At 43.2% G+C, this 12,888-nt stretch overlaps 1 protein-coding gene across 2 annotated transcripts in view; it reads left to right on the top strand.

Annotated features, from left to right (window-relative positions):
* The window catches only part of LOC137649069 (chromatin target of PRMT1 protein-like), a 79,936-nt gene that overhangs the window by 55,111 nt on the left and 11,937 nt on the right, over positions 1-12,888 (top strand). The window lies entirely within an intron of this gene.

The raw sequence follows: 12,888 nt of genomic DNA, 5'->3' as shown, positions 1-12,888 counted from the left end.
TCTCTGCAAAGTATAATGGACGCAACCTATTGGAGAAGCAAGTCAGTGTTCGCGTCATTTTACTTGAAAGATGTCCAGTCTCTTTACAAGAACTGCTACACACTGGGACCATTCGTAGCAGCGAGTGCAGTAGTGGGTTAGGGCTCAACCACTACAATTCCCTAATTCCATACCCTTTTAATCTTTCTCTTGAAATGTTTTTATTGTTGTTTTTTGGGTTGTCCGGAAGGCTAAGAAGCCTTTCGCATCCTGGTTGATTTGGCGGGTGGTCAAAGTCATTTCTTGAGAGCGCCTAGATTAGGGGTTTTGATGAGGTCCTGTTGTATGGGTTGCAACCCTTGATACTTCAGATCCTAGGGGTCGATCAGCATCCTAAGAGGATCGCGAGGCTCCGTAAGGAAGACGTACTTAAAAGGCAGAGAAATTGTTCAAGTCGACTTCCTTACCAGGTACCTATTTATTTTGTTTTTGTTATTTTGATAACTTCTAAAATGAAATAAAAACTCTTAGCTCATAAAAGTGTAAACATATATTGCTGGTCTCTACCCACCCCCCTGGGTGTGAATCAGCTATATAATCACCGGCTAAGTTAAATATTGAAAAATGTTATTTTGATAATAAAATAAATTTTTGAATATACTTACCCGGGGATTATAAATTAAAGGACCCTCCCTTCCTCCCCAATAGAGACGCAGTGGGACGAGGAGAAAATTGAGTTTTTACCGTAGAGTTGTCTGTCGGGCAACAGAGTTGCAGCTATATAATCACCGGGTAAGTATATTCAAAAATGTATTTTATCAAAATAACATTTTTGGGGGGGGGGTCAGAAAGGTTTGACTGACTATCCTATCAGATACTGTGATACTGTATTTTGTTTTCAAGATATCAACATTTAACATTTTAATTTGTATTTGTCTCAGATTTTTCTCTTACTTTTTCTTATCGGTTATATTTACTATATGATTATTTTGATATTCAGATTTATTATATGTTTCCCTCCCGAATCTATTTAGGCCAGCTCTGTAAGAGTCGATCTTGGCTCATTGGGCTCGTAAATTTTTGCATTTTAATAATAATGTGCCTTTACGGTACTTCAAAGAATGAGGTGGTTGGAGGTCAAACTCCGGCAAGGGCCTACAAAAGTAGGAATATCAGATATTCCTTATAACTCGGGAAGAACCTTTACCTCCCACTACCTGCCGGAGTAAACCCATAAGTTGTGGGTTCCATTACCCTTGGTCCCTTTGGTGGGCACTCGTCAGGTAATGTAGCTGGCTTAGCTCTCTCAGGAGACAAGATGTATCTCATCTAAGAAAGAGGTTTCAGCATATGCCTAGAAGGAAAGGTAATGACTGTCCTTATACTGTTCTTTCTTTCCCCTCTCTTAGGGGTGCTGCAGCAGGGTGGCTATGAGCTGGACCGGACATCAGATGCAGGCGAGTCATAACTCGGCAACCTTTCTTTACAGCATGATTTGTTAAAACTTTATCCATTATCCTTCCTGACAATGGAAAGGATGAATAGAATATATTCAAATCCATTTCCTACAATAGCTGTGAATTATTTCCAAAAAACATATCCCATATGGGGATATAGGTTCTCCTGTGACCGAATACCATTTATTCTAATTATAGGCCTAAGGGAACACCTGTAGCATCCCTATACACAGACCGTTAGGGGTTGTCAGGATTCATATCACAATTGCTTCTTTACAGAACCATTTCTTTGATGATATCCTGAGGAAGTTGAACCAGCCAGTAATTGCATCCTCCTCCTAAGGATGAGTCTCCTATTAAAGGATGGTGTTTCGTATCCATGTAAGAGAAGATAACAAATTATAAAAGAAATTTTTATTTGTTCCGACACTAAATACAAACCCTTTCGCTTTTTATTAGGGATATAATTTCAGCGCAGCAGGAAGACTAGCCACAAGACTTTTGGCGAGGTACTCTATAACTATCCGACTGTTAGGCAGCTGGGGGTAGATAGGGGGTTAGTACCAGCTACCCAGCTCTCTCACACACCAGAGTTGTCTCGTGACTTTTTCTTTTGGCTCGGCCGAGAGTAGACATCGTCTCTCTCCGCCTTCCACACTGACTGCCATTTTGACTAGTTACTTTTTCTTTTCAGGTGTGAGCGCTACTACTTCCGTTCATCATGCAGACTTGTCCAATGCCTAAAGGGCGCGAATAAGGCTCCTTCATATCCTCGTTTGAGACCGGCCTGCAGATGATGATGTGCGCAGGATGACACCTTTGAGGAGTGTCGAGAGTGGTCTTTCTCCCAGTGGGAGAGATTTAGACAGCTGTGTAAGAAGTCAAAAAAGAATTCTTCTCCGGGGTCATCCTGAAAGTCGAAGAATCCTTCTCGCTCAGTCTCCCCAGGGAATGGATCGAGTAGGAGCGTTGACCCTACAACCGTAGGACAACCCTTAGGTTGAAGGACGTAGCAGTTTCACCTAGCGAAGCAGCACTGCCCTTTTCTGCAGGGGAGTCCTTTTCAGTGGATGATTTAATGCAGATTTGGCCTTCCCATGGTGTTGCTGGTGAAAGGAATATGTCTTTGAGATTTTGCAGATGGGAGCATAGAGGAAGCACACACCGGCTTCCTCAAAGGTAGAGTTGGATCCTCCTACGAAGGTAGGCAGTAGGTAGGCCAGGGCACCAGCCACACGTTGAGGTACTACCGCTAGAGAAATATTGGGTCCTTTGACTGGCCAGACAGTACTTCATTGGATCCCTCTCTCTGGTTACAGCTCATATTTCTTTTGCCTACACAGAAACTGAAAAGTCGGGCATATTCTTTCCACTTTCTTCTCTTTCCTCAAACACCTGGCATCACAACATAACCAAAATAATTCCTCTCCATTCAAGGGGTTAATTACTGCACTGCAATTTTTCGGTTGCTACTTTCCTCTTGGTAAGGGTAGAAGAGAGACTAGCTATGGTGAGCAGCTCTTCTAGGAGGACACTCCAAAATCAAATAGGGTAGTGCCATAGCCTCTGTACCATGGTCTTCCACTGTCTTGGAATAGAGTTCTTTTGCTTGAGTGAACTCTCAGGTGCACTTTTCTATCTTATTTCTCTTCCTCTGTTGTTTTGAAGTTTTATAGTTTATACTGTATATGAAGGATCTGTTTTAATGTTGTTGTACTTGAAATATTTTATTTTAATTTGTTCTTCTCTTCTAGTTCATTTATTACCTTATTTCCTTTCCTCACTGGGCTACTCTTCCCTGTTGGATCCCATGGGCTTATAGCATCCTGCTTTTTCAACTAGGCCTGTAGATTAGCTAGTAATAATAATAATAATAAAGGGCCTTGAAGGCTTCCTGCTGGAGGAATTCCTCGCTTCTTCGTCTAGCGCTGTGAGGCCTGACTCGAGTTCTCCACCTTCACCTGCCGCAGCTCCTACCACCAATGACAGCGCTCCCCCTTGTTCTGAGTACGCTTAGCCTGCGGAGGGGGCCAAAGTACGAGGCATGTTCCTGTTCCTGTGGGAGGTCACCTTTCCCGTTCGCGTTTTAGTGGTTTGCGGACTGTGGCTAGTTGTAGCATGCAAACTGCCTAGTGTCCGAATGCCGACCGCACTCCAACTTTCACTACACAAAAAGTTAAAACGGTGGAATACCCAAAAATCTAGGTACTGTACCATGTCAAGAGAACTGGGCACTAGGCACCACCCCTTGATTTTATACTGGGCAAGGGGACCCAGCTAAAACTGTTGTTGCTTAATATTATTCAGAGGTAAGCCGTTTTTAAGTTATTTAAGTACTTAACATTAGTAGAGGAAACAAAAAAAAAGGGGGGGGGAAACCAATGATACTAAGGAAAAAAAGACAAACTTCCAGTTTATAAGATAAAGAAAAAAAAGTTTATTTCATTCCTGAGAGAAAAAAATACAATAAAAGAGACTTATTAGAAACGATTTGATAAGGAAAAAAAAACATAAGTCGACAATAAAATTTTTTGTCAAATTTTAATAAGCAATAATGTCAAGGAAAACTAATATCCCTTTACACTCCAGCCTCACAATAACAAGATGAAAAAAAAAAATGATTTGAATTACTAAAAAAAAAACAAGAGCTATTCATATGCAGGACACTCATATGGGTTCCATATACTGTACAAGTATAAACAAAGGCACACCTAACAGTGTATCTGTTTGGACTAAATTCAAATATAAATTGAATTAGCATGCCTCATGATCAAAGGAATTATAAAAAAAGCTTGCACATTGAACCTGACTTTACATTCTCACCTCTACATTAAGAAGACAACAAAAAAGGCTTACAGTCCTCTGTGATACACAGTATGTCAGGGTTATTCTACATCCATGAAAATGGATGAGAGTCGAGACCACTTATAATAGTTTTTTTTTTTTTTTGAGGCCATCCTTCTTGATTGCAAAGTCACCTACACACAAAGTAAGATTCAGTACAAGTCATTTCTTTAACATCAAGGATGCTATTCACAATTTATGCGTCAAACTAGGCCAACTTGATGAGTACCAGTTCAATTAATATCATTAAGAAATTTGTAAATCGTTTTACTGCATTATTGTTGAGAATCTACTCATTGCTGGATCACTATACAGTACCAGGCTCACAGACTGTTTATAAGGTAGAGGAATGTTCACGTCACTCCAACAATTCTCTTGCTTAACAGGATACACAGATTATGTTTGCTGTAGATTTGATACTGTTGTCCACTGTCTAGGCTAAGTCATAACAGTTTTTGTCAAATCCCTGCACACTTGGGGGTTTCTGTCCAAAGAACAGTCGAATGTCTGCAAAATGCTTCTCTACTTGATTGCAATACTAGTTGCCATCTCCAAGCCCTACGGGGAGTAGAGCGCGCTGCAAAGAAAAGAATATTATGAGATCGTTGAAGGACCAAAATATAAAAAATTAACATTCTAATAAAGATATAAGTAAATGATATAAAAAAATAACTTTTATTTTTCCCATCTATAACTTTAATTTTTCCAGTGTGTGATAGGTTCTCCCTGGAGTAGTCTACGCCATGTGGTTCTTCTTGGTGGCTCCCACCTTCACCCCTGCCTTTCTCCAGCCCTTCTGAGTGTGGTTCACCTATAGAGATTGCCCCCACCTCCCACCCCCCCGGAGTTTAAGGGCGCCTTCCTCTCTACTGCCTATTCCTGAGTCCAGGAGTGCTCGCCATTCTCCTAAAGAAATTCAGACTATTGTGCCATCTTCGCCTGAACGGAGACGACGCGTCGTCAGCTAGCGCTCTCCACTCTAGCCCAACAATGAAGAATGAAGAGCGCCCAAGAGGACTTTCACAATCCAAGGGGATCTCATTGTTCTAGATCTAAGAGCGCATCAGGGCGTGAACCAGCTGCAGCTTGCCACTATGCTTCAGTTAGCAAACAGTCTCCTGGACACCAACCCATTCTATCTCGCTCCCAGACACCGCGCGACCTTGCTATGCATCATCACCAACCTGAACGAGAATACCTCCCTGCTCGTGAGTGAGTGACTACTCACCAACTCTTCATTATGCGACGTGTGACTACTTTCTTTCTAGTCTTCCTGAGCGTGATCTACAGCCCACGCATGATCGCTCATCTGCACACGTTCAAGAAGCGCCCTCGCCTAGACGTTCGGTAGCAGCTCGCATTGCAGTTCCTGCATGCACTTCTTCCTCAGCTCGCGAGCTTTCTGTACTGCATCGCTGCTCGCCAGCACCCATCAGTGAGCAGCCAACCAGAGGAGTGTAATTGCCAGAGACCACGAATCAGCCCAGCGAGTAACCGACCAACAGATGGCAGCAGACCAATACCATGCCCTTCCTCAGTGCGTTACCATGTGAGAGTTTTACTAGACCTTCATGCTTTCAACTTGCTCTTGCAAGCCAGAGTGAGAGGCTATGCCGTTATCCTTACGGCCAGGTATGAGACCTCTCTCCTGGTACTGAAACCCCGTTCCCACAGGAGGCATTTACTACCCCGTGGCCAACCCAGGAAAGAGCCTTCCTTGATTCCATTCTTTGGTAAGGACATACCATGGTTTAATTCCTTGGTGAAAGCGGTAAGTTTGGCGGTATCGGCTGCTCCTCCCGCAAGTAACCAGTTACCAGCAGCCTAAACCAGTACTCCTAGGCCAGGATCCCATTAGTGAAGACGATCTCTTCGAGGATCTCTCTCCGCTGTCTGCGATCCCTGATTCTTCCAAGGAATACCAGTCTCGGATAATCATCTTGCCGTTTAAGTATAGGATACGTGACTTCACAGTCCCCACGGAGACAATTCAACAGGACTTCTATTAGCAGGATATGACCCCTGTCATGATGACAAAGAAGATGAGACAGAAGAACCTAGGGCCCCCCCCCCAGGAAACACCCTTCATCCTGTAAAAGCCTTAATTCGAGATCCCCAAGGGAGGTCTCATTGACAGTGTCATGCCATCTCTCTCCCATCGAGGTACTTCCCCTGGAACAGTGCACTACTTCATGGGGTCGGACCAGCCCTGCCGGTTCCTTCCCCGAAGGACATTCCCGTTTCCAGCAGCTGCAGGGAGGACGCAAGACCTTCCCTACCAGAGGAGTCCCTCCCCACCCCTGAGGGAGAGCAAGGACACAAAGACCGTTCCAGAGGACAGCGCTACTAGGTCTTCCCTTCAGACTCAGGAGAGGGCTCGTGTGGCTTCATCTTCAGCAAATAGCAAGAGACGCTCCCAAGGCATCTAGGCCTGCTTCACGATACAATGATGCTACGACATACCTCGGGCTCCTATGGTTGAGAGTTCGTGTGTGGATAACGATCAGGACTCGTGTAACGAGGACTTTCTTCCGTGGGCAGCTAGTCTTGGGTACACTGAGGCAGAGCAGGAGTCTTACTTCACCTTTTGGCATGTTCTGGGATGTATGAGGGCCATTAATAGCCTGGACAATCCAGCTGTTGCCCCTCAAGAGGGCTAAGACACCCAGAGACCTCCCAAGGCTAGTGCAGCTTTGCCCTGGTCTACTAGGTTGAAATGTGCCAGTAAGAAGGTCTTTGTGCAGATAGCCAGAACTTTGAGCTCTTTTCGCACCGGTGCCCCATCGAAACTTCTCCTACCTCCTTTCATCCAACAAAGGAGGTACTATGAGGTGTCCTATGAGACCCTGTCCACCCTTCCACTAGACTCAGCCATCACAGCCCTGACAAGAGGGATTTCTTGCAACAGGCTTTCCAGTCTCCCGGTCACCTTCTCCTCTGCAGATCAAGACCAAGGATTGGTCCCAAGAGAGCACTAGGAAGTTTATAGTAACGTTTCTTTTATTGGGGACCAAAACTGTAGAGTTTCTACCCCATCAGGTAGTCATCCTGTGGGTAAAACTAATCCTTAGGCGAAGAGACTCGGTAATTGATTAGTTCCATAGGCAGGTTCTTATGTCGGAGGTGGCCAAACTGCGAAATTCGATGTTGGAGGGCCCCTCCCTCTCCAGTGCGGATGTCGAAAGGGCGGCAGATTGCTGGAGAAAGTCCAACCAAGACACTCTCCTCCAGAGGGCCATGACTTCCAGGTCTTGTGGAGTTGCTCCTCCTCAGAGGAAGTAGCAAACATCCAGGCTACAGACAAGCAACAAAAAGCAGACTTGTCCAAAGGTTCATCAAAGAAGCCCTTTCCTGTTAGGGATCAAAAGGGTAACAAGTCCAACCGAGAAGGTAGAGGTAGCGCTCGAGGCTGCTCCTGCTAGGGAGGGCAATCCTTCCTCTTGTACACCAGTAGGGGATGCCTGCAATGTCAGTGGCATAGGTGGCTGCAGCATGGGGCTTAACCTTGGACAATCATCGTGATTCGTTCAGGATATACCGTCCCATTCACGCTATCTCTCCCTCCATGAATCGAGTCCAGTTCCATTGAACTCCTACATGAAGGGATCCGTGAAGGAGCTGGCTCTGGGCTGAAGTTCAGACCATGATGGAGAAGGGCGTTCTCCAAGAGGTCCTCGATGGATCCCCAGGTTTCTTCAGTCGATTCTTTCTATAGTAAAGGCATCTGGAGGCTGGAGAACAGTCATCGACCTCTCGCCTCTGAACAAGTTTGTTCTATAAACTCTGTTCAGCATGGAGACAGTAGACACGGTCAGACAAGCAATAAGACCACAGGACTTCATGTGAACATTTGACCAAGGATGATTACTTTCAGGTCCCAGTTCATGTGTCATCAAGGAAGTATCTAAGGATCATCCACGACGACAGGCAATACGAGTTCAAGGTGCCGTGGTTCAGTCTTTCAACAGCACCTCGAGTTTTCACAAGTTTTTACCTTTGTCAGTCTGGGCCCACAGGATCGGCATATGTCTCCTAAGACTGGGTGGCAAACCTTTTTCAGCACCGAGACAGACTCCTCAAATTTGGCGCTATATGGGGATCTTGATAAATCTTGAGTTATCCTTGCTTCCATCACAGAGACTGGTATTCCTAGGGATGATCATTAACACCAGCCTGCAGAAAGTCTTTCAGTCTGACGACAAAATCCAGAGGCTGAGGAAGGTGGTAAGCCCTTTCCTTCCAGACAATCTCCCAGCCCAGCAGTGACTGTCTCGTAGGTCACCTAGCGTCTCTGGTCCGTGTTGTCCGCAACGGCTCCCTGCGAATTTGATCTCTGCAATGGCAACTAAAATATAGATCGGTTATGCACGATCACTCTCTGGATACTATGGTCCTTATGGGACCCGAGCAACAGATGGAGTTGAGATGGTGGGTCGCAGACAAGAATTTTTACCTAGAGGTCAATCTTCTCGTCCTCCCCTGGCATTGATGCTCTTTTCAGATGCATCTAAAGAAGGGTGGGGGGCCTACATGTTGCTCCACACGGCCTAGCCCTACAACAGTTCCAGCAGTTCCATTGATGCTCTTTTTAGATGCATCTAAAGAAGGGTGGGGGCCTACATGTTGCTCCTCACGGCCTAGCCCTACAACAGTTCCAGCAGTTCCTGGCGAGTCATTCTGTGGTGTTGATGCGCGATAACAATACGGTAGTGGCTTATTTAAACAAAATAGATGGTACCTTTTTGCAGCCTCTTTCCCATCTAGTAGTGGAGATGCTAAGATGGGCAGAAGACAACTCTGTGTCCCTATCAGCTTGCTTCATTCCTGGCAAAAGGAATGTACTCGAGGACAATCTTAGCAGAGGAATTGGATAGTGGTCTGTGGGTGGTCATGAATCATCTAGTAACCAACAAAGTCCCGACTTAGTGGTGTTTCCCGACGGTGGACCTGCTCGTGACTCCCCCGAACAATATGCTCTAGCTTTACTGTTCACCAGTCCCGGATCCCCATGCCCTCTGGGAAGATGCATCCTAGCAACGGTGGGAAAACATGGACGTTTACGCCTTTCACCCTTTCTTCCTGATGAGAAGGGATCTCAATAAGGCCACATCATCCGCAAACTTGGCAATAACTCTCATAGCTCTGCTATGGCATCAGGCGGAATGGTTCCCGGACCACCTTTATCTTCTGTTGAAAGTCCCGAGAGAACTACCTCTACGACACGATCTACTCAGACTACCACATGTGAACATTATCCACAAAGCCTTAGAATCCCTACATCTTCATGCCTGGAGACTATGCAGCATTTCCTCTCACAGAGAAGTATTTTGCAAAAAGTTGCAAAGAGGATGTCTGGATACCTCCAAAGATCTTCAGCAAATGTTTACCAGGCCAAGTGGACTTTCTTCTGTGGTTGGTGTCATGGACTCTCCCTTGATGCCTCTACAGTATTTCAACCATAGCAGAGTTCCTCGTTTACCTTCGGGAGGAAAAATTCTCAGTCTTGGCAGTGAAAGGCTACCCCTCAACCTTGAGCCCCACCTTTAGGCTGAAAGGATTTAACATTTCCTCTTCGTTGGAGTTGTCTCTCATACAGAGTTTCGAGCTTACTTGCCCTCAGTCGGAATTGAGACCACTTCCATGGAACATGGTTAGCATCCTTTTGGTCTCTGAAATGTGCTCCCTACTAACCATTGCGCCAGGCATCAGATCGTCACCTGACTTTGAAGACGGTTTCCTAGTTTGCGTTGGCTTTGGCCAAAGAGTCGGTGAACACAATGGTCTTTCCTATGATGTCTGCCATTCAAGGGGATGGAGGAGGTAAAACTCGTCTTTGTCCTTGAGTTTGTCGTCAAGACTCAAAATCCGGGAGTAGCAGATCTTAGATTCGTGCCCTTCTGAACTGGGATTCTTCTTAATGTAACCGATGATCCAGATCAACTGTTACTTTACACAGTGAGGAGTTTGAGGTACTGCCTCAAAAAACCATAGCAGTTCGCCCCTGATTGTGAGCACACTGTCAGCAGAGAGAAGGTCAAGAGAAGGATTACCAAAAGCACAATCTCTGCTTGGATTCGCAATGTTATAGATCATGCATTGAATCCTGATCCTTCTCCACAGACAAGACGACCCAGAGCTCATGACGTTGGAGGCCATAGGTGCATCCTTGGCATTCAAGAAAAACTACTGTCATGCAGGTCTTACAAGGATGTGTGTGTGTGGAAGTGTCAAGACGACCTTCACCACCCACTACCTGTAAGACGTGACCAACAGGAACATGGAGACGTTCTCTATTGGCCCTGTGGTAGCTACGCAACATGTGGTTTGAATACATCAGGCTCCTTGATGGACAAGTAGCGGATGGTTGAGGGTAGAGGTTACCCATAAGTCTGGGATGAATGGTTAAGAATGACTGGCTCTCTCTTTCTTTCATCTTCCCCTCACTTGGGGAAGAGCACCAATGGTCCTCTGCAAGCTGGCTTCCTCTGTCTGTAGGTAAAACCAGTTTCTTGTTACCTGGTTCAGAAATAATACTTGATTCATCCCCCTACCCCCTGGCGGAGTGGGATTTGGTAACTTCTATAGTTATTTCAATGTATATTTATTTATTAATGGTCCATTTATGGTAATATTTGTGATAAATATAAGTTTTGAAGTCATATTATTGTAAGAAAATGGACATTTTGATTTATTCAATTCTTTCTTATATGAACAAAAGATTGTGCTGTACATATGAAATCTTTTTTCATCAAGGGTGTTCATAGTAATATACTGTAGAGAAAACTTTTAGGAAAAGGGAACGTGATTGTATATACTTTTTACCCAAATTTGAAATATGGTAGTATATACAGTCATACCTCTCTTCACGAAAGACTCTGCTTACAAAATTTTCAAGCTACGAATCGAGATATTTTTATTACTCACTTTACGAAAAATGTTTCACTTTAAGAAAAGAGATTTGCCAGCCAGGCCGAGAATAAGTCACCCATCACAGAGTTGAAGAAAATGGGTTCAGACAACAGAAAATGTAGCTGTAGTTTATAATAGGGGTAACTATAATAGTAGATTACTGTACTGTATTGTATTATTTTCCACTTAACTACTTAATTTACAGGTATTAACATTTAGTTTAGGTATATTGAATGGTTCAAATGTATTTGGCTGTACAGTATTTCATTGTGGTTATACTTTAGCTTTATAATGAAATTTAATGTGGTGTTTTGTAGGGTTTGAAACGATTTGAGGCAATTTGCATGTGAAATGTGACTCACAACACGAAAAAATCACTTTACGAAAGCCACTCCAGAACGAATTAATTTTGTGTTGTGAGGCATTACTGTATAATGTATGTTTCCCAATACTGGATCTCAATATTCCTTTTTTTTTTTTATCAAGGAAAGTTTTTTTTTTTTCTCTGTCTACTCTGTTGGTGAATACAAAATATTCACTATGTAGAGTTTGCTTGGATAAGAAGTTTTTATTGTGTAGTATGTGGCTTTCACTTGCATTTAATATACATTTATTTTTGCTTGTATTGATGTAAATAAGAAAGTAAATAGTTTTTGTTTGTTTGAGGCATTTTCTTGTCAAGTACAATGTGGATACCATTGGTGTTTAAGGAGAAGTTAAAGTATTTGCACTGTAGTTATAAATTGACTGGTCAATGATACTTAACATCGTAAAGAAAGTCTTGCTTAAAAAACATGAAAATAACAAATGAGCATCACTCCCAATAGACTGGATCCTACTGCAATAGGAAGAATCACATCCTATCTCTGAGGAAACTAAAAAATTAGTTAATCCTTCATAAGATACGCTATACACTTACAGTTAACCCTTTTACCCCCAAAGGACGTACTGGTACGTTTCACAAAACTCATCCCTTTACCCCCATGGACGTACCGGTACGTCCTTGCAAAAAAATGCTATAAAATTTTTTTTTTTTCATATTTTTGATAATTTTTTGAAAAAATTCAGGCATTTTCCAAGAGAATGAGACCAACCTGACCTCTCTATGACAAAAATTAAGGCTGTTAGAGCAATTTAAAGAAAATATACTGCAAAATGTGCTGGGGAAAAAATAACCCCTTGGGGTTTAAGGGTTGGAAATTTCCAAAGAGCCTGGGGGTAAAAGGGTTAACGTTCAAACATTTTCTATCAATGCAATGCTGTGCAACATTACTCTCAATCCATGTAGCGCATATGGTATTACAGTGCAAAATACATGTCTCCTTCCCATTAGCTTGACACTGTACAAAACTTTACATGTTTAATGTCTCATGGGGCTTCCCTCTATTCATTCTCTTGGGAAGTACTCATAACTTAATCCTGTACTGGTACATGAATAGATTTTGAATCCTCATTTGATGTTTGAGCATCTTGGTGTTTCACATAGCAACTACTTATTCTCTTAAGAAAAAAAAAATGGAAAAGTAACATTTACCATAGTACTGTGTATGCATTCAATCATTTGAAAGTAAGAAATATTTAGAAATAAAAATTATGATATTTAATTCAAAGGTTCCTGAACTGTCAAGATATTTTCACAATTGTTTATTTGTACTGCTATAGTTTTTGTATGGAGACATCTTGCCTAATATAAAGATTT

This window comes from Palaemon carinicauda, chromosome 1 (assembly GCF_036898095.1).
Source record: "Palaemon carinicauda isolate YSFRI2023 chromosome 1, ASM3689809v2, whole genome shotgun sequence".
NCBI classification, from domain to species: domain Eukaryota; kingdom Metazoa; phylum Arthropoda; class Malacostraca; order Decapoda; family Palaemonidae; genus Palaemon; species Palaemon carinicauda.
This window is presented reverse-complemented; position numbering and strand designations above follow the sequence as displayed.